We start from the raw sequence: 22,405 nt of genomic DNA, 5'->3' as shown, positions 1-22,405 counted from the left end.
CAGATACTTGATTTGCTGTTTGGACCCTGTTCCAGTGAAGAATGGATCCATTGTTGTGATAGCAGAAGTAAGACTGTAATGACATCAATGTAATGTGAACAAATTGAGGCACATTCAGTGCTGCGGTAACATGTTGCTGATGTCACCAGGAAAAACCCATTACCGTACACCAGAATATCATGCCATTAATAACTTTTGGCCAGTTATTTCTATTTTGAGGCTGTTTCTAGTTCTATCTCTGTCACATTCTGGCTAAAGAGATTGCCAGCTGATTGACCCCCAGATCTCATCAATGCTGCTTATGAATTAGCTCAATTATCCAAGCATGATCTGAGCTGCATTAGACTCACTCTCTTCCTTTTGTCTTCTATTTTCCTTGTAGCCAAGCAGTTACCGTAATTTGCAGCAGATAAGTTGACCTTTGAAGCCTCCAAACATCCTTCCAAAAATGGGGGTCGACTCGTGTATTGAGTATAAAATGGGAACCGTCAGTTTAGGTGATTACCATTTGGAAGTGTAAACAGAATAGCACCAGTAATTCATATTAATGTGGCATAGTTTATTAAATGAATTAGTTCTACAAAGATACTTTTAATCACAAGCAAAGCCTTTTTAAACCTGTCAAATTTATGACTTCGGCATCCGATGCAAAGAGTTCATCGAATTCATTCTGAGTCACTTTGACTATGGCATCATCGTAAGAATCCATTCTGGATCAGAGGTGGTGCTTTTGGTTTCATAATAATCCCTCCGCAACAAATCATCTTCCTCTCCACCCGTTGAATTGGATATCCTGCATTTATTGAATGACCTGACGATGCTTTGCGCACTAATAGCATCCGTATTGCTGAAAAAAGAGACATGTTGAAGCTTTTACAGTATTACTGTAATAAACCCAATTGACGTCATGGTTCTTAATCAGATGTAGTCATCCATTAAGAACTTGAGACATGAATGCTTGCTGCAGTCACAAAAACAGCTCCCAGTGCAATGACCTTTAAGGCTACCTTTCCATCTCCACCCCCAACACATATATGCCAAATGCAGCACATACATCGGAAACAATAACCAATAATAGAATGATTTCAAAGCAGTAAACTCAGTGTTCAGATTACAGTTGTAACACATTTGCTTTTACATTTCATAATGTCATTTGATCTCCCTCGGTTAAATTGTTGTGCTCTATGTAATTAGCAGAAATATAAATAACTCTGTATATCCAGGTACTTGATTTGCTGTTTAGTTCCTGTTCCAGTAAAGAATGGATCCATTGTTTTGATAGCAGAAACAAAACTGTAATGTCTTGCTCTCATCAGGACACTTTGCAAGAATACCAATATAAGGGAAAGCAACAATTTATACTGTATGAGAAGACAGTGCTGATTCTTTGGCAAGTGGACTCAGATTGGTAGAGGCATTGCCGTGGAGAATGCACCAGTGATGGTGACTGATAGCTAACTGCCAAGCATTGTTTGAAATTTAAACCAGGCAGCTTGGCCCTGATTGGTCAAGACATTGCCCTAAGGAATGAGTCAGTGAATTGCTGTCACTTATTTTGTTTAGCTGAAACAGGCACAATGTATATACATGTTCTTTCTGCCTGCAAAGAACAGGGCCCTGTGTATTAATATATGTAGCTTCCAGTACATGCAAATCTACCACACAGCGAGCCTGACTGACAATCTTAAATTGGTTGTCAGCATAATTCTTAGCACACTGAGGATTGTTTAGCAAAAGTTGTCCAATTGCGGAATCACCTCTAACGTCGGACACTGTGTTTTGTAAGCACGGGCTGGTTGGGTACGGTCTGTACCTTTCCCACTGCGAACAGTGACTGGGACATGCTGTTTGGTACAATCCACCAGTCTTTGCCACTAATAGGATGCTGCTGCCAAGCCAAAAAGACATTCTGGCTATCACACAAATGAATAATGTGGTATATAAATTTCAGTGCCAGTTTGATGCTAGGTATGTAGGCCATACGTCCTTAAGACTGGCATCAGTACTGTCCAAATGTGGAATCATCTCAGGGTGTTGATTGGAAGAGTCCTTACAGGGAAACATAGAAAATAGGAGCAGGAGAAGGCCATTCGGCCCTTTGAGCTTGCTCCGCCATTCATCATGATCATGGCTGATCATCTAACTCAATAGCCTGCTCCCGCTTTCTCCCCATACCCTTTGATCTCTTTTGCCCCAAGAGCTATATCTAACTCCTTCTTGAGAACATACAATGTTTTGGCCTCAACTACTTTCTGTGGTAGCGAATTCCACAGGCTCATCACTTTCTGGGTGAAGAAATTTCTCCTCATCTCAGTCCTAAATGTTCTAGCCCATATCCTCAGACTGTGACCCCTGGTTCTGGACTCCCCCACCATCGGGAACATCCTTCCTGCATCTACCCTGCCTAGTCCTGTTAGAATTTTATAGGTTTCTATGAGATTCTCCCCTCATTCTTCTGAACTCCAGCGTATATAATCTTAACCGACTCAATCTCTCCTCATATGTCAGTCCCGCCATCCCAGGAATCAGTCGGGTAAACCTTCGCTGCACTCCCTCTATAGCAAGAACATCCTTCCTCAGATAAGGAGACCAAAACTGGAGACATCTCTGTTCCTGTACTCGAATCTTCTGGCTATGAAGGCCAACATACCATTTGCCTTCTTTACCGCCTGCTGCACCTGCATGCGTACCTTCAGTGACTGGTGTACGAGGATACCCAGCTCTCGTTGCATATTCCCCGCTCTCAATTTATAGCCATTCAGATAAAAACCTTCCTGTTTTTGCTACCAAAGTGGATAACCTAACATTTATCCGCATTATACTGCATCTGCCATGCATTTGCCCACTCACTCAGCTCGTTCAAATCACACTGAAGCATCTCTGCATCCTCCTCACAGCTCACCCTCTCACCCAGCTTTGTGTCATCTGCAAATTTGGAGATATTACATTTAGTTCCCTCATCTAAATCATTAATATATATTGTGAATAGCTTGGGTCCCAGCACCGATTCCTGCAGTACCCAACTAGTCACTGCTTGCCATTCGGAAAAGACCCGTTTATTCCTACTCTTTGTTTCCTGTCTGCCAACCAGTTTTCTATCGATCTCAATACATTACCCCCAATCCCATGTGCTTTAATTTTACACGCTAATCTCTTATGTGTGACTTTGTCGAAAGCCTTCTGAAAGCCCAAATAAACTACATCCACTGGCTCCCCCTCATCAACTCTACTAGTTACATCCTCAAAAAATTCCAGTAGATTTGTCAAGCATGATTTCTCTTTCGTGCATCCATGAGTTCACCTAAAACATTTCAATTATCCCCACTGAGAGTGATCTTGGACAATGTCCTTAACAATACATAAAAGGGAAGGGCAGCTGAGCCCTTAAGTTCATCATGTCTCGCAGAGTGGCAAGTACAACATGAACATGAAAATTCAATGAAGAGTGAACAAAAAACACAACATTGTTTCTTCCATGTTAAAGGAAATGTCCCTAACTCCCCAGTAAAGTGTCCCAACCATGAGGTGTGGCAGTACATTTAGCTCTCTGACTAAGCTAGTCTCAACCAGTAAAAATGATGCACACATGAATAAAGTGAAACCAATGTAATCTGAATTATTTACAAATGAAATTTAGATTTGAAAGAACATGAATGCTGCCTTTATACTCTCAACAAGTCTTATGTTAATGGCAACGGAGTTGGGCAGAAAAGTTTTGGCTGTGATGCAGAGCCTTCCTGTTTATCCAGGAGGTTATTCAATAGCCTGCTCGTAATTGCTGCATTGTCAGCTGACAGTGGGTTTCACCACTGAAAAGCTTCTTCCGCTGTGGAATCAAACGTCTCCCGTGCACGCCACCGGCACTTTAAATTTGCGTGGCAAATGGAAGAAGCAAGAGTGCAGAAGCGGCACACACTTCCAGTTCCACTGCTGGGAACAGTGTGCCACTGACAAAATTCTGCCCACTGAAGTACTCTGTGTCCTTATGCAGAAAGACCTCGACAACATTCAGACTTTGGCTGATAACTGGCAAGTAATATTCATGCCACACAAGTGCCAGCAATGACCATCTCCAACAGGAGAAAGACTAACCACACCCCCTTGACATTCACTGTCATTACCTTTGTCAAATTCTCCACCATTCAACATCCTGGAGGTTACCATTGACAAGAAAGTTAACTTGACCAGCCATAGATATACTGTGGCCACAAGAGCAGGTTGTAGGCTGGTAATCTACAGCCTATGCACCTCCTGACTCCCAAAAGCCTATCCACTATCTACAAGGCACAAGTCAGCAGTGTGATGGAACTTGACTGGACGAGTGGAGCTGCAATAACACCCAAGAAGCTCAACACCATCCAGGACAAAGCAGCCCGCTGGATTGACACCTCTTAATCAATCATTCTTTCCACCATTGGCACACCATGGCTGCAGAGCAACTTGCCCATGCTCCTTGAACAGCAGCTTACAAACCTGTAACCTTTGCCACCTAGATTGACAAGGACAACAGGCGCATGGGAACACCACCACCTCCAACTGCCCCTACTATCCTGACTTAGAAATGTACCACTGTTCCTTCATCATCCCTGTGTTAAAATACTGGAACTCCTATAACAGCACTGTGGGGTTACTTTCAGCACATAGACTGCAGTGGTTCAAGAAAATAGCTCACCACACCTCCTCAGTGACAGTTGAATGGGCAATAAATGTTGGCTATGCCAGAGATGCCCACATTCAATGAATAATAAAAAAAATCTTCAATTTATATTCTTTCCATACTGAAAAGAAAACTATTAAAATATGAAATTCTTTTGAGGCAGTATTTGATTAACAAATGCATTTATATCCAGCATCTTTTTAGTAAATGGTTTTTGGTTTGCTATAACTTAAAATCCTCTTATTACACAAATGTATAGTGCACAAAACATAGCTCTTTACTTAATATTGAGTTTTTATGAAAATAGTTTGGATCTATTTTACTCTTGGTACAAGAACTAGACCTCATGGGCAGAATTTTACGCTTCGTGGGCGGGTGTGTGCCCGACCTGAGAGGACGTGAAATAGCACGAGATGACATCAGGCGAGCGTCCTGATGTCATTTCGCACGTGAACAATCTTCAGGTCGATGCGCGCGCGTGGGTGTTGGAGCCGTGCCTGCCAACAATGAAAAGGCCACTTAAAGACATTAAAAAGGCACTTGCTGGCAATTTTATGTTGCTCGTGTGATTTCACGCTCGTTGCATGGGTAAAATGGGCAGGCAGGCAGCCCACTTTTAACGAAACCTCATCCATGTGGTATAAAAAGGGTCAGCAGCATTGCCATTGTGAGTAGTGAGGAGTTTAGGAGATGGTTTGCTGCTTGTTGCTTAAAACATTTAAACATGACAGCTTTGTTCTTAGTATTTCCAGGCTTCATTTCAGGACTCATTAGTATCTCCAAGGCCTCCGGAGAATTTTGACCATGTGGACCCTTCCAGGTATCAGACAACCTTCTGTTACCCTGGTAGTGGGAGTTGTGCTCTCTGCTGGAGGCACCTCCTCTGAGGAGGGAGAGGGGCAGTAGGGAGAGGAGGCCGGGTGTCCCTATACAGCTTCCAGGGGAGCGACCTGTGGGAGGAGAGGCGCAGGCACAAGGGTGCAGGGCCAGCAGGTAGTCCGAGGTGCAAGGGGTCACAGAAAATGTCGCTATCCTGCTGCCAGGGTTCACAGGCAGTGATGCAGCTACCTCAATGTGTCTGAGGTGCAATGCCGAAAGAGGCTCCGCCTCTCTAGGGAGACTGTGACCTCCATATGTCCGATAATTGGGCCTGAGATCACCTCCAACTGTGTGGGTAGACACAGTAGCTCTCGGTGGCTCTCAACGTCTATGCCTCCAGCTCGTTCCACGGTTCAGTAGGGGGTCTTTGTGGAGTCTCCCAATCAGCTGTCCACAGTTGTGTCAAGCTGGTGACAGAAGCTCTGTTCAGTGGGCTAATGACATTTATTCATTTCTGTACGGATGGGCCAGCCAGGCAGAGTGAGCCAGAAGCTTCGTGGCCATTGCTGGCTTCCCCCGTGTCCAGGGTGCAATAGACTCTACACTTATGGCCATCAAGGTGCCAGCAGGTGAGCCCGGTGCCTTCATCAACAGGAAGGGCTTCCACTCCATGAACGTGCAGATAGTGTGTGATCACAGGATGCAGATTCTGCAAGTCTGTGCAAGATGCCCTGGCAGCTCCCACGACGCTTACATTCTCAGACACTCCCAGGTGTCAAGGCTACTCAGTGCTCCAGCCCGACTGCTGGGTGACAAAGGCTATCTGTTGAAAAGGTGGCTTATGACGCCTCTCTGCCACCCAAGAACAGAGACAGAGCAGTGTTATAATATGAGTCATGCCTCCATAAGGGTGGTGATAGAGAGGACCATAGGTCTTATGAAGATGTGCTTCCGATGCCTGGACCATTCAGGGGGAGCACTACAATACCTCCCAGAGCAGGTGTCGCTGATAGTGGTTGCATGCTGCGCTCTCCACAATCTGGCACTGGCAAGGGGGGACCCATTGGAGGAAGAGGATCTTGATGCAGCTGCACAGGCCACAGAGGATGAGTCCAGTTGTGAGTCAGAAGAGGAGCACGGTGAGAAGAACACTGAGGGTGTGGAGGCAGACCTCTGTATCCTTCAGGGAGGGAGGGACACCAGGGATGCCTTGATCCAACGCCCCTTTAGCTAGGTGGCCAAAGATCAGCTTCATCCCCATGCCAGTGCTGCCACCTCCATCCCGGATGTCTGAAATGACCTTTTCATTTGAACACTAAACACTCAGTGCCTGTGCAATAAAGTTAAGAGCCACTCATGTCCAGCATTACCTATTGGCATACCCTGCACCAAAATAAAAGGTGAAGCATACTCAGGTCATTAAGACAAAAGCAAAATTTATATCATTTTGACACTCACATCAAATGGACAGAACTATACCTGGTGTTAATGGCCACACTAGTAAACATATTAATAAAACATGGCAGAACAGAAGATGACTGTGAACAGTCCCTCTTGTGCTCAATGTGCCTGAGACTTAAGTTTACGAGTGATGCGCCTTGGTGCCGCCCCGGTCCCCCCCCTCGCTGGCACCGGCCTTGGAGGCAGCCTGCTGTCACGTTGGCTTTAATGACCTTGGTGGTTGTCTTCTGGCCAGTGGAGCCTCTGCTGGTCCTGCCCAGGAGGGCATGGCCGGTGCCACAGCTGGCATCTCCCCAGTCATCGCAGCCTCATCAGATGCCATGGTCACTGGCAGAGGGTGGAGGAGCTGCTGCTGTCATCCAGAGAGGATCCCGCAGAGACAACAAGCAGCTCGTACACTAACGTGAGGTCGCTCTGAACCTCCCTGCTCACCATTGATGGACGGGCACCTAGCTGGGATACTGGGTGCCTCATCCATCTCCCACACTGGCGCTGACCACCTGAGGTCATTTCCTGTGTGAGGGCTTGCAGGTCCGAGTGCAACCCGAGGAACCCCTGATTCTGTTCCTGGACTGCCTCTTCATGAGAGTCGCCATTCTCTCAATGGAGGAGGCAGTGCGCTTGGCGATGAGGCTCAATGCAGTGTTCATGCTCTGCATGGACTCCTCCACAATGGAGACCATGGCACGCTTACCATCATGGATCTCCACCAGACCTTCCCACACATCCTGCTGGACATTCAACATCTGCTGCCTAATGGATGACTCCAGATACTCGTCATCTGCCTTCGACTGAGCATCGTCCTGGTCTCCAGCAGTCCTCCAACTGCCGGCGCCTTGGGAACTCTCTGCCTCCTCCTGCTCCTCAAGCGACTGTGAAGTGCCCTCACCGCTGTGCACCGACGTTCTAGTCAATGATCTAACGGCTGAGGCGCTGGTATCTGCGCTGCTGCCTGGTTCAGAGAGCAGGTGTGACGTAGGTGCAAATGAAGCCCGGTGATCCTCCGGCATCAGGGATGGCTCTTCGGGGTCCTGCGAATAAGGGCTGGTGAATCTAAGGGAGAACAACAGAATGTCATTAGTTTAAGTCATCACACTGTCACTGTGCATGCCAGGCACCCTGGTGACACAATGGAGATCTGCACCATGGTGCCCTCGTCTTTCAATAATCAATAGGGTCTCCAGGTTTGAGGCTCCCATTAATGATGAGATACACAAAAATGTTTGCACTGCACTCTTGGCTTCGTCAGAGACCCCTGCTTCTCCACGACTGGCTGACCGAGGTGGGTGGCGGCTCTCCAGCTCCAATACATACATTTCGTACCTCGTCAATATTAGGAGATTTGGAGTCCTCCGCTTGACCTTGACCTCTCGATGGTGTATGGCTCCTCTTCTCCTGAAGTCCACTCTCTACCTGCAGCCCCATTGCAGCCTGGCCAACTCCACCTGAGGAACACCTTGCAAGGCACATCTGAGTCATGGCCCTTGAGCCAAAAGGCACTCAGTCAAAGCAACCAGGGCTCACCCACTTGGCCAGCTCCGGCGTCATTGACAGTCGGCACTCAGACCCTAACACCCCTGAGCTCCACAGGGGGACGACCACTTCTCCAAACTGATCCATGCCAACACGGTACTCAACCTTGTGGAGCGCAGCAGGCTGTTGAACCTTTTCCAGCACTGCACCCATGTGCACCGCACAATGTCGTGGTTGCTGACCTCGGCTGCCACCTCCTCCCAGGCTTTTTTAGTCTGGTGCAGTGGCCGCCTCATGCGATTCCTGGGTAAGAGAGTGTCCCACCTGACATCGACCTCCTCCTCGAGGACAGTGAGGCACTCATCTGAGAAACTGGGGAGCCGAGTGCCCACCCAACCTGCCCCCCCACCTCACGTTTCCTGCCGCTGTTGTTCTAGTCTCCGGACCGACTCTAAAGATTCTCCCCTGGCAGCCTTTAGGGGGCTGCCTTTGCCGGTTTTAAAGTGCCCGCCAGGTTGCCATTGGATCCTGTGCCCGACCTTAATTGGCCATCCAGCGTGAAATCGTGGTCAGGGGCCGATCGCGGTTGGGGGCTCATTTCCCATCCGCTCCCGGGCCTGCCGGTTGCATGCACTCGACGAGGGAAATATTCAGGCCCATGTTTTAATTAGACAATGTGACTCACCTTAATGTTCTAGTGTTGTACCTTGAAATAATTTAAAGCGTAATACATTATTTTAGCACAGTACAGCGTATTGCTATTTTGATTCAAGATCCCAAGGAGTTGTATGGACCTAATTTATGCCAGTGCTTCCACACATACTGGAATTTTTCTGCTCTGTGGTCATGTATTTTGTAGAAGTTATGTGCTTCCCCCTAGAGAAAGGTGAGGAAAATCAGAAAGCTAATCACTAGCTCCTTGGCTGCCTACTTTATGGAGACTCCTTCAACAGATCTAGGAAGAACTCTTCAAACCAAGAAGATCCACACCACAGAAATGGAAGAAAATAACTTAGGAAAATACATATGCACTTTTGTATATTATTTTATATGCCTCTTTCAGCCACATGTTACTGAAGACTTTAATCTCTAAATTTTACATATTGCTAATCTGCAGCTCTTATACTTATTGGCAGCCTACAATGAGAAAGACAGAATTAGTTGCAGACACAATAACTTGCTGTGATTTATTAGAAGGGTCTCAAATCTCATAAATGCATCTCTGGAAATTTTGAGACATTCTGGTATATTATTTGAAACAGCTGAGCTATGGCCCCATGTGATAGGACTGCATGACTTCATAATTTATGTTTCTAATAAAATCTTTAAAGAACTCACAAAAATAACTAGACCTTTAAAAATTGCACAAATATTTGTAGATAAAATTAAACAATGAAACTGCGTAATATTATATCAAGAATTGCTAAAATGTCATTGAAAATGATGTGCACTGTTTCCCTTGCACAAACGCAAAGGCCAATATCTCTTTAAATTCAGTATATTGATTTGTAGGCTGATTGAAAATACAAGAATTTTTTTCAACAATTTAGATGAGCACTTTACACAGTGGAAATTTTCCCCTTGCCTCCTGAACTGTTTGATCTATTAAGATTGCCTAATGGCACAAAATTGAGTTGCATGGCGCCTGTATTTTTGGCGCTACTGATTCAGTTTCGAGTTCAGAATAACATCCATGGTGCACATGAACATTTCTGGTATTGGCCGTGCTGGATGCCATTTTTGTCACAGTTTCAGTGCGAGTGCAGGAAGCAGCAGCGCTGGAAGTAGGTAGAGTTGGCAGATCGTGACTTCAGTCAGTGAATAACATGGATTTGATGCCAATGCTGCCATTTTCAACCTAAATGCTCCAATTACTTCCCTCTCTTAAACTCACACAGTAGAACATGTGTCAGCTGGAGAAAGGACCGCCTCACCAGTGCTGGTTAAAAGAGGAAAACAAAAACAGAATTACCTGGAAAAACTCAGCAGGTCTGGCAGCATCGGTGGAGAAGAAAAGAGTCGACGTTTCGAGTCCACATGACCCTTCAACAGAACTAAGGGTCATGTGGACTCGAAACGTCGACTCTTTTCTTCTCCACCGATGCTGCCAGACCTGCTGAGTTTTTCCAGGTAATTCTGTTTTTGTTTTGGATTTCCAGCATCCGCAGTAGTCTTTTGTTTTTAACTCTGGATTAAAGAGGCATTAACGACTTTCACTTGAGTTACTTGCTTGATTTCTGCTGATATTGCTGAGTTTGTGTAAGTGATTCTTTTTTGTATTTTTGCTTCATGCTGGTGAATGCTACAAGGAGTCATGTGCTATGTGGCGAAGGTCTTGGTTCTAACTCTAACGGTTCTGCTCAGGCCATTTGCTCCCAGTTATGACTGCATTAGCGTTTAACCTTTGGCCTGCAACATGACAGGGAGAATGAGCTGGTTAACTGCTCAAAGAAGGAGAAGGCCATAAACCCCAAGATTTTCAGGAAGCAATTCTCCTACCTGGACCTCAGTGAGGAACAGTGCCTCGGATGTCTCAAGTTTAACAAGAAGGTGCTCACTGAAATCTGCCACCTATTGCAGCCAGAACTGCAATCTCAGCACAGGGCAAGGCCACCATTGTCAGTGGCTGTGAAGGTCATGAACTCTTAAGCTTCTGGCTCTTTTCAGGCCTACAGTGCTGTATGTCATAGTCTACTGCATGCTGCACAAAATTAACTTCACCATCATGAGGGCACAGCCCTTCTCACCAGTCACATGGTGAGCAGCTGAGCAAAAGGAAAAGGAGGCAACCAACACATCTTCCTGCCTCTGCTGGCTTTGATTGACTCATTTGACTGTGATACATTACCTTATAGACTCAATGCCACATTTAATAACTGTCTCACACCTTACATTCCCTCTGCTACAGACCATCACAGTGTCCTCTTGGCCACAATGCTGAAATAAAAGCCACAACAAAACAAACATCCAATATTCCATATAAAATCAACTAATCACCTTTGTGCAATCCATTAGTGCCTGTCTTTCGTGTGTCTTTGCCTGTCCTAGCGCTCCTACGCAGCGCTACCCCAGTGGTTGCAGCATAGTTGCTGGAAGGCTGCTGACTTTCACTAAGGGTGACAATCGCAAATAGCTTTGTTCCAAGAAGGCCCACCTTCGGACTGTACCACTTTGATATGGGTGACAGCAGCCTGGACTAGTTAGCTGACAGACTACAGCAAGGGCAGGGGTGGAAGGTTGAATGCTGTCATTCTGAGAGAGGAGAGTAGATTTGTGCTCACAGGACCACTGGCACTCTTATGGGACATACCTTAGCAATCCTAGCAATAAGTTACCACGTGCGAGATCTACCTTTAAAACTATCCTCTAAAGTATGCACAATGTCAGTATCTGACCTGGTAGCAAGGAGTGTGAGAGCGAATGACTATGTTTCTTCTTCATCACTGTCTTCCTGCTCTTCCACCACTGCCTGGCCAGGTTCCAGTTCTTGAGTACCAGCAAAAATAAAGCTATGGTGAGGAAAGGAGGAGAAAGCAAGAGCTTTACACTGTGCATTTTATAGACTAGAAGAGATTGTGGATTGAGGAGGAAGCAGGACACATGAAAGAGGATTGTGTACAAGATCATCATCACCTTTGATAGATTCAGCCTTGCCATTGGCCAAAGCATCAGTTGTGGCCTCCCCAGTGATGGAGAGTGTATTGATGAGGTGCTGCTGCCTTCAGTTATATGCCACTTTGTCCTGCCAGAGAAAGGGAAAAGTGTCAGTGAGTTTGGGGAAATGTGTTTGGGTGATGTGCTTATCTTGGGTGAATAACCAGCAGTGTGCACAAACTGAGATTTAGGTGTGAGGCTTGCAGCAGTGCTAAATGTGTGAGGGCGAGATAAAGCTATGAATGCAAGGTGTGAGCCATGACTGATACAGATTGTTGGTACATGAGCAAAGGGGTGTGGGTAGGTGGCGAATTGAGCAGTGACTGAGGCGAGTGTTCAGTCACAAGGATATGGGCATTTGAGGATGAATTCACTGGCCTTGACCACTTGCTTGCATTCTTTGAAATTCTTGCAGCGCTCCATCCAGCTACACCGCTGACAGTGACTGTGATGGCCGTCTGCTCCTCATGCTTTCTCTGAGTTTGTTCAGAAGGCCTCCTGGCCACATGTATATGGAGATTTCTCTCTTGTCCACCCCCTGTACTAAAACCACCAGTGCTACATCTGTGCACCATGGGGCCTGTTCTCTGCCTTGTCACACCATTCGTCACTGTTCGATAGTCTGCCCAGCCTCTTCTAGCATCTACTGCAAACAGAATGTACCCCTTGTTTGAGGTATATATGATTTTAAGTAGTGCTAGCCTCACACAAACTTGGCTCCCCTGCTGAGTTGTGCAGCCACTCGATAATTTGTTTAGCACTGGGCTACGTGCATCTATCACATAAATGAGCAGGTGGCATGATGTTTACATTCTGCTTGCATAGGAAGGGACAGACATGGGTTAATTGCACATTAAAATCTAGCACCTGTTTTCAGTCTCCAATTTTGCTACCAATATGTTTACTAGTCGAATGGGCAGAAATTGAATTTGTGCCACTATAATCCATTGAAAGGTGTTGATCAACTTATGAACCTGATGTTCGTCAATAACTTTGAGAAACTAGTGAGCAATCTTAACATGTGTCTAATTTCAAATTTGCAAATATTTTGAATCATTGGTCAGTTTTAAAGTACCACTTTTTTGACTTGTACCTAGTGCTTCTTTAGTCAAGTTAAGGTGCCTGTAGTGAACTGATTCAGTGTTTGATTAGAATGTAAATGGTGCACATTCATCTCAAGGCGACCTGCTTCCTGCTCACTAAGTATCAAACACTGTCGTAGGGATTTTACTTAAATATCCCAAAGCCAAAATAAAAGTGGACTGCTTTCAGGAACCTATTGACAATCATTCTGATATAAACTAGATGAGGAAATAGTACATACAAGGTCTGAGTAGACAATCCTGGGAGTGGGGGTGAGGGCCTTCCCAGCACTGTTGTGTGAACTAATGTTACTGTGGCTGTGGTGGTATAAGTGACCTCAACTCTCGTCATCGCACATGCAATATTCCAGGAATATCTGAGTGCCTGTCATGTGAATTGAGCACCTGTATTGTTCCACCAATAGTTGTATTCTCACTGGCCCTTCTGTGAAGTCCAATGGCCTCACTGCATTTGATCAACAGGGAAGTGGAGGCAACAGCAGGCTGGCTGCCAAATGAGAGTGTTAAGTTATGCTGGCACATAAACCTAAGGAAGTGTCCACAGAATGGAATGCCCAATTTACATTTTTGGTGAGGGGAATAGGCATGTAGAGAATAGTGTTCCGAATCTAGTATTCATTCCAAACAGTTTATTGGTTTGCTGGATCAAACTGCGACCGTGTTTGAGATACAAGATAGCAAAAGCAGTAGAGGAAAAGGAATAGTAGTGAAGGAGAAACAGATCACACTGAAAGAGAAAATTGCAGTAATTTAAAACCTGCAATAGCTTGGGGTCCCACAGAAAATTTAGTTGCATGTATCCAGATCCAAGTGGAAAATTTTTGTAGCTTCCATGAACTGTAAACACAAAGCATGATCAGAACATATGTAATGGCAAGTGTACAACCTCCTGCTTTCTGAAATGTTAATATCCCAGCTGCAAGGCAGGCCTTGGAGAGCCCTCAGCTGATAAGCTGCTCACAACTCTTAGCCATCTGCCAGGAGATAGGGCACAGTGACCTTGCCACCAACACTGCCTTCCACCTTGCTGAGATGCAACTCTGGTCTCTTTAGCCCCTGGCCCCTCCATGGTACTCCCCTTTCACCCTTGCCTAGCCAAATGCAACTTAAGGATTCCCACACCATCTATCACATTGAGTCAAAATGTATCCTCTATGAAGCACCCCCCCCCCCCTCCCCCCCCCCCACCGCCCGTCATAATAAAATGAACCTTTGTCCATTACATCTCCATTCCCACTGAGAAGAAAATCAGTCCTAGTCCATGCCATCCATTCTTCTCTGACACCAATGCCTCTTTTCTTCCTCCTCTGTCCTCTTTATCATTCCCCTCTTCCACACCTCTATCCCCCATCCTCCTCCTCCTCACTACTATTTATCTGCACTCCCCCATGACGTCCTCCTTTGGGCGAGACCAGCTGGTTCCCCACTTTCTGGCCCTACTCCAACTGAATATTGCATTTGAACTGGACCGCCCTGTGCAAGTAGAGATAGCCAGAAACCCACAATTATATATAAGCGGCTTAGTAACTGTTCAACCAGCCCACAACTGTACCACAATTGATCTGGCCAGCCATCCACCTTACACCCTTCATAAACTTCAGCTAATCCAAAAATCTGCTGCCCAAACCCTAACTCAAACCAAGTCTCATTCACCCATAATCCCTGTGCTTGCTACATTGACCTACATTGGTTCCTGGTCCACAATACTCAGAGTTTAAAGTTCTCTTTCTTGTTTACAAATCCATCCATAGCTTCAACCCTCTCTATCTCTGCAATCTCCTCCGGCCCCACAACCCTCCGAGAGCTTTGTGTGCCTCCAATGCTGCCTCTTGTGCATCCCCAATTTTAATTGCTCCAACATTAGCAGCTGGGCCTTCAGCTGCCTGGGCCCTAACTGCTGGGGCTGAATTCTATGGGGCCTTTGGGACAGGTGTGGAGGCGGGAAGCCTGACAAAATGGAGAGGGTAGGCACACTGTGGTGATTACCAGACAGCCTTTCTGCCTTATGCCAGTAGAGAAGATGGCAGACCGCCCAGCTGCCTGGGGCCTAATTGACCATCTAAGTGGCTCAATGAAGACCTTTTCCTTCACTGGCATTTTACCAGCTGCTGGGGGCCCTCCACTGCAATGTGAGACTACCAGCTAAACCCTGAAGGCCTCTCAGCAGTTTCCAAAATGAGGAGGTTGCTCTCCTTTTGGAGAACTCATTGGCACATGAAGATTCCCCCTCCATCCCTCCCTAACCAGGGCATTGGTACCGCTTGCCGTCAGCTACCGCCTCCCCTCACTTACCTGGTTGTGAGACTGTACGTCCATCACAGCGCCCTCATCCACCAGTTGCAGCCGCTGGTGACAGTCAGGCTGCTGAGCTGCTGGCCCTCTGACTGATCGGACCGTCAGCTCTTGAGGGCTGGCTGCCACTCTTAATAGGACAACAGCCACGTAATTAGATGTTGCCCATAAATTATGGCCCTGGGTCCCCCTGCCCATTGAAGTGAGGTTGACCCACCCCACTCCCCCCCAACTTTCAGCACTGGTAGTGGGACCCGTGCCGCCTCTGGGAAATCCCAGCCCTGGAATCCTCTCCACCTCACAATGACTGGGATTTTCCACTTCAGTGTGCGTGGGTGTCATGCTCGGTGTGGGGGGGGGGGGGGGGTGGCTGCAGGGGGGTGAATTTAGTGGGAGGGACGGAAGTCGGTTTCACGCTGGCGTGAAACAACAGTGGGATGATCCAGTGGTTTCAGCCTTGGCGAATCATAAATCCCACTGGAGGCTGATGTGAAACCGATTTGCATCCTGCTAATGGAATGCAAAGTAAGGCCCAAACTGAATCATCCCCCCCATGGCTGATTTACCATTATGCCAACAGGGAAACATGCCGATCCATAACACGTCTGGACAAGTGTGACGTGCAGAAGTCGGGACTTACTTTTTAGGGCTTTGCCCAGATCGTGGACATCCAAGGAGAAGATGCTGGAGCCCCACAGCTACCAGACACTGGAGGAACGTGCATCGCATCCTCATGCGCATGGCTCCACCACGAACTAGCTCTCGGAAGGTGGGAATTGTCCACGCAGCAGTTTTGACTTCGCTGAGGCTTCGGAGCTGCTTTGGGACTTCAGGGGCTTCACAATGGGCTTGCACCATCTTCCAGAAACGACTTCATCATGGGCAGTTACCAATGAGCGGCGAGAGGGTGGGGGTGGCGAGAGGATGGTCTCGGTGTAAGTGGAAGGGGAATGTGTACTGGGCCGGGGTGGTGGGGGAATGGGAGGAGGGGTGGCCCTGAAGGTGTTGGGGGCTGAAGTTGGGGGGAGGGGGTGAATGTGAATGGCGGGGGCAGGGGGAAGGTGTAGGGGGGGAACAGGCTGTACAAGGGGGAAACTCTTTCGAGTTACCAACAGTCACAGATTGCAACTTCTTTCGAGTACAATCACAGTTCTTGGTTTTCCAGGAGTGGGACATGAACCCACAACCCTCTGATTCAAAGGCGAGGGTGCTATGAACTGAGCCACAGCTGACACCTCCTGTACAAGGGGGAAGGTGTACAGAGGTGGGGGGGGGGGGGGGGCACGGCGGCAGGTGTAAGGGGGTGGGGGATTAGGAGGGGGGAAGGTGTACGGGGGTAGGGTTTGAATATCCAGGTGAACATGCAAGGAGGGGTCTGTGGAGTCAATGTGCGGCTCCTCACATTGGAGTCAATGAGAGCGAACTCAGAGTGGGTGTGGTTGGATGGAATAGTGAGTGTGAGAGGGGCAGAGGGTGCTGGGAGGGTGAGGGTGCGTCCATACTGGTAGAAGGGGCGGTGAGGATGGTTGATGGGGACAAGGAGGCAAACACGGATCGGGTGGGGGTGGGAAGGAAGAGGCTGGGGAGGTCAGTGTAGATAGGGGTGGCAATTTCAGGAGGGTATGGAATATGCACGTTCACCTGGACATTCCTGAAGGAGAAGGGATCAGGCTGTAGGGTAATGGTGGGGAGGTGGAAAGTGATGCCGGGGGGTCAACTGTGGTGGGGGAAAGGAAATGGGTGACTGGGGGCGGGGAAAGGACGGGGAGCTTGTCAGAAACTTTACTACCATAATGCACAAATCGAAAGTGAGCGGAGCCTCGTGTTGGACGAGCACAGGTGCTGCATGGGAGTGTGATCAGTGGGTGGGCGGAGATGCAGCTCAGCTCAGATGGACAACTGAAAGAGAATCCTAGCAGTCAGCATTAAAAATGCCTGGGACAGTGAGATGAGCGTGATGGATGAAGGCTCCGCAGGCGTGGGAGAGTGCTTGCACGAGGCTCCGATAGGCTCTGCCACACACACACTTCTCCCTCCAGAATCACTCGTGGTCCGGCTGCATGCAGCTGAACTGCTAGTAGTGGGGGATACAGTGGGAGGACTCGTGAAGCCTGTCAATGAAGTTGAAAGACACCATTACACATTATTCAGTGAAAGTGAATATATTAGATTATAAAGTGACAAAATGTGTTCACCCATGCAACCACTTGAGATCAGAATTTCTTAACTTTTTTAGGCCTACCACTTCATCTAGGTGCGGCCCTGACATCTGCAACAGGGGTGGAGGCAGCCTGTCCAATGGTTGGCCCTGTTGCCTCTGATAACTTTGGCATGCATCCTTTGGAGAGCCAAGGCCTGGAGGGCCCCGGCTTGCTTTTCTGGCCTCCTGTGGGCTCGCTGCGCCCTCTGGTTGAGGGGGTCACAGTCAAAGGGGACTCAGAGGGAGCGGACAGTCTCTGAGATTCCTGAGTGGATGACCCGGGGTGTCCAGCTGCTGCTCCTCCTCCCTTCAGGGGCCTGGTGGCCCTGGCCTGGCTCCTTGAAGGGAAGGAGCACCTGGAGGGATGTCGAGGTTCCCCGTTTCCCTCTTGCGTTGCCACTGCTGGACCAGGGACTCCATGGTTTCTGCCATCCTTCCCATGGAGACCTCCATAATCGCACATGTGGGCACCACTTCATCAGAGAGCAGGCAGATGCACTCCTCCGACTCACGTGCCACTCTGTGGCGAGCATCCAGCAGCTCTGCATGATGTTCCCCGCCTTCTGACTCTCCATGATGAGTTGGAAGGCTGAATCCAGTGGCTCGTCATCTTGACTCGGACCTCACAGGTGCCTGATCCCCAGAAGTCCTCCAAGTGCTGGGGAGCTCGGCTGAACATGCCTCCTCCTGCTGCGGACACGTGTTCATGCGGTGACCACCAGATTGTGAACCCGAGCCTGCTCTAGATCTAGGTCCCACCGAGGTGTGTGTCTCTGTGCTGGTGGAGGGTGTGGGTAAGCGTTGAGATGAGTCTTCCAGGCTACATATTTCCAGCTCTTCAATGGAGGAGATGTCCTCTTGGCTGGAGGTGAGGAGGTGCATGGAGCTGAGGGACCGGCTGGCTGAGGGTGTCAGTCGCTTGGCAGTGCTTCCTGTGAACCAAAGTAGAGGTAATTAGTGCATGGCAGCAGAGTCAGAAGCAAGAGAGAGAGCACTCACAGTTGCGTTGAGAGAGGGATGATCTTGTGCAGAATCCTCAAGTGGGTGTTTGCGTCGACATTATTTATGCCGCAGAATGGTCCACCTCCTCACTAGCTAGTGCGATAGCACACTCCTCAAAGTGAGGGAGAGGCCTAATATTAGCCACTCCATTCCCTGGTCTAGGGCCTCTCCCTCCTGTTGTGAGCCAGCTTCTCCTGCATGCAAATAGATGGAGAGTGTGTGAGCAGGACACATGCCACAGCAGATGATAAGGATGTGTGGAATGTTTGAGTGTTGAACAGAGCCATGGATGGGTGAGCTGCAGAGGATATGCACCTGATGGAGATGTGAGGGTGTGTGTGAGAGTTAGTGGTGCTGTCCCTTGAGGAGTGAGATCTCTGTGGATGTGTGATGGGTTTGGTAGTGTGTGAGTTGAGAGTGATGGGATGGTGGAACGGAATTCATCCTCCTCCTGCACTGTATGGCTGACCTCCTCTGTGCTCTGTTAGTGCTGACCGCAGCTGTCACTGCCTCCCAGGCTGGATTGGTGACTCTGTTGGACCTCCAGAGTGGGGGTAGAGGACATCACAACAGCATCAATGGTGTCCAAAAGGCACTCCAGTGAGACGTCACTACATTTGGGGGGCTGCCATCTTCCTGTCTTTCGGACCATCTGTTGCCTGGAGCAGTCCTGGTCTATGGACATGGAGTAGGCATGCGGTCTGGTGCGCTTTAAAAATGGTGCCTGGAGCTGAGGTGAGGGTGTGGCGGGCAAATCTGAGGCTGTCCGCAAGTGACGCAGCGTGTTTCCCGCGCATGCATTATTAATGAGGTGGGCGCGCCAGGAAGTGGACATCACAGTGCAAAAACCCAACATTGCGGGTAATTTTTCACGCCACCGCCCCCATCCCCGCCGCACTTAGTGCAATGCTGGGAAAATTCCACCTACCTCTCCTCCTTTAAGATGCTCCTCAATGCTTGCATCTTTACTTGTCCTGATGGGGCTTGGAGTCATATTTTGTTTGATGACATTCCTGTAAAGAACTTTGAGAAGGCTTGCTACATTAAAGGTGCTATGTGAACGTCTATTGTTGTTGTTGTTGTAAGTAAGTTCCCCAAACAGGAGCAGAAAGCTCCAAATGCAAATATTGTTGTTGTTGAAAGGCAAAAAGAGAAAAAAAATGCAGCTGGGCAAATCTCTGAGAAATTCCTCTCCAGCTGCCTGAGGAAATCAGAGTGAGGCTCAGGAGATAAAACTTGTCTAGAAATGACATATGCAATTTTAAACACTCTCCGCTCCCCTCCCTTTCAGCAAAAAACCACCTAAGATCCATAGTCCGACCTGGTGAATTTCAATTAGGAAAATTCAATCTTGCTTTGTAGCAAAAAATAACATGCTAATGAGACATTCATTCTTTATCTCAGTGTTCCATAAAACAACTAATCACCTGGTAATTCAGTTGATTAGTTCTTCTATGAAATATTGATATGTTGAATTAAAGTGTCTTGTCACTTAGTCAGTCAGACAGGAGCCTTCTCTTTCAGGGCACCATAATTGCTGTCACAGTTATTCATACTAAACAATTTGGATTGTCTATAAATATTCCACTAGGAAATGGCACAACTGAACTAAAACTTGTGACAGTATTCTTGGGTAGCCCAGCCAAAAGGTCAACACCAATAAATGCCTTTAATAGAACAGTGATTGCTTGCAGCTGGTTTAGTGCAAACAGCTTGGTAGTTATTCAATACTGCTTTTATTTTAAGTATGAAGTCAGGCTGGTCTGCCAGGTAGAAGGTGCCTATTAGCCTTCCGCACGAAAAGAAGATGTAACTCTAGTTTCCATCTTCAGCAACTCAGATTAAAAGCAGAGGTGGGTGCATCAATCATTTAAGTCTAAATAACAATGTCATGCCTCCTCCAGATGCACATTGATTGAACACAGAAAGGGATCCAGCTATATAAAGCACCTCCATATCACAAACAGGATAGATGGGGAATCCCACTTTCTTGCATTTTAATAAAACAAATAATTCATAATTCATAACAGCACAGGCCAACTCTCCAGTTTTAAGAATAAATCAATTGCATGTAATGAGAACAATGAAGAGACCAGTTATGCCATCACCAATTAATACAGAAAAGCAATTAAACACCTCATTAGCCAGTAAACAAATCAAAAGGGAACAAAACCAGTATTACAATGTAAATGCTGGGTGAAGTGAGATGAGAAGATTCAAACTTGGAGCATTAGGTGTGAATCTGTAGATTAGAGCAGATGACCTTGCTTGTGTTATACATAGGTGGTAAAGCAGAAGCAGAGGGAAAAAGGATGAAGGAATATTGGAACCATGTGGGTAGATGTGATTAGGCCTCTTTAATTTTATCAATGGGTAGGTTGAGCTGAATGGTCCGTTTCTCTATTGTAACTTCTACTTCTCTTCACTTCTGTTTCCTTTCCCTCATGTTTTATTTATTTATTTTTTTCTTAGTTTCTTTTCCTGTCAAGCTTGCAACATGGAGAGGCTACAGGATGTATTTACTTATTTTTCAGCCCTTTCATATTAGTTTTCACTTCTGATTGTTGGAGCTGAATGGAGCAACAAACACTTGGTTCCACGTGGAGGGCTGAAATTCCACCCTCGAGTCAGGTGCACAGTCAGGAAAATTCCTGATTTTCCCAAACCTGACTCAGGATAAACTTGCCCAAAAAGTTGGATTTTTGCTTGGGTTGGGGGGGAACTGGAGTCAGGCCTTCCACCCCCAGAAATATTGTGGAGACAATCACAGGGGCTGCTGAGTGCCGTGACAGGCTATTTAGCTGGCCTGATTTGGCATTCTGGGACTTCATCCCAGTTATAATAAAACCAGTAAAGCCTTCTAGTCCTCACCTTTCACCTCTACACAATTCCCATGCCCTATCTATGCCAACTTGTACTACCTCATGCACCCCACCTGCCCTATCACCCCTCATAGCCTCCATGCCACCTCATGCCCTTCTACCCATCCCCTTTCAAAGCCTCCATGCCAACTTAGTGCCAACTCATGCCAACCCATGCCTCATATTCACCACCCTTTGCCCTTACAGCTCCATGCCAACTCACCCAATACCTACCGTGACCAAGCTTCAGGAGCCCTGCTGAGATGAACTAAAGTTCTAAGTATCTATTACAGACTTCACTATATTAAAAAAAAAATCCAATACATTGAAATACTTTCAAGTACTTAATCCCTTATAAAACAAACATTTAAATTAATAACCCCACACAATCCTTTTATAACCACTTGCAGCTGTCAATCAAACTGTGAACCCACTTTGATATTAGGTTGTGGAAGCAGCCAAGCAGTACTAACCCTATAATTATAACCTTCAGACTTATGTCAACAAACATCTATTGAAATTGCAAGCATAATTTTCTTTTATAGCAGGTTTTTAAAAAGAAACACAGGGGATTCAAATGACTTAACAGCTTGTCAGTTCCACAAATTGCATCCATCTTTTACGCACATTCATGTTTACTGTTAACAATCCTAAAGGGGTACCTGACCTCTCCAAATAATTTGAGACCTTTTCCTCAAATTTGTAAAGCCCACAATTCATGTTTCAGAAACCTAGGTGACGAAAATTACATCTGATTAAAGGCATTTACCCCCCCCCCCCCCCAACCCCGAACCAGCCAGCAAAAAAGGTGAGTGCCAAGTTCAGGAGCAGGACCTCCAGAATTGGGGCTCTGGCGCCATTTTGGTTAAGATGTGGAGCCCTC

General features: G+C 47.1%; 1 protein-coding gene across 6 annotated transcripts in view; it reads left to right on the top strand.

Moving 5' to 3' along the window:
* dgkb (diacylglycerol kinase, beta) overlaps window positions 1-22,405 on the top strand; it is a 959,831-nt gene that overhangs the window by 256,403 nt on the left and 681,023 nt on the right. The window lies entirely within an intron of this gene.

Source organism: Cetorhinus maximus, chromosome 3, assembly GCF_964194155.1.
Source record: "Cetorhinus maximus chromosome 3, sCetMax3.hap1.1, whole genome shotgun sequence".
Classification (NCBI taxonomy): Eukaryota; Metazoa; Chordata; class Chondrichthyes; order Lamniformes; family Cetorhinidae; genus Cetorhinus; species Cetorhinus maximus.
Note: the sequence above shows the minus strand (reverse complement) of the source record. Positions and strands in the feature narration are given on the sequence as shown.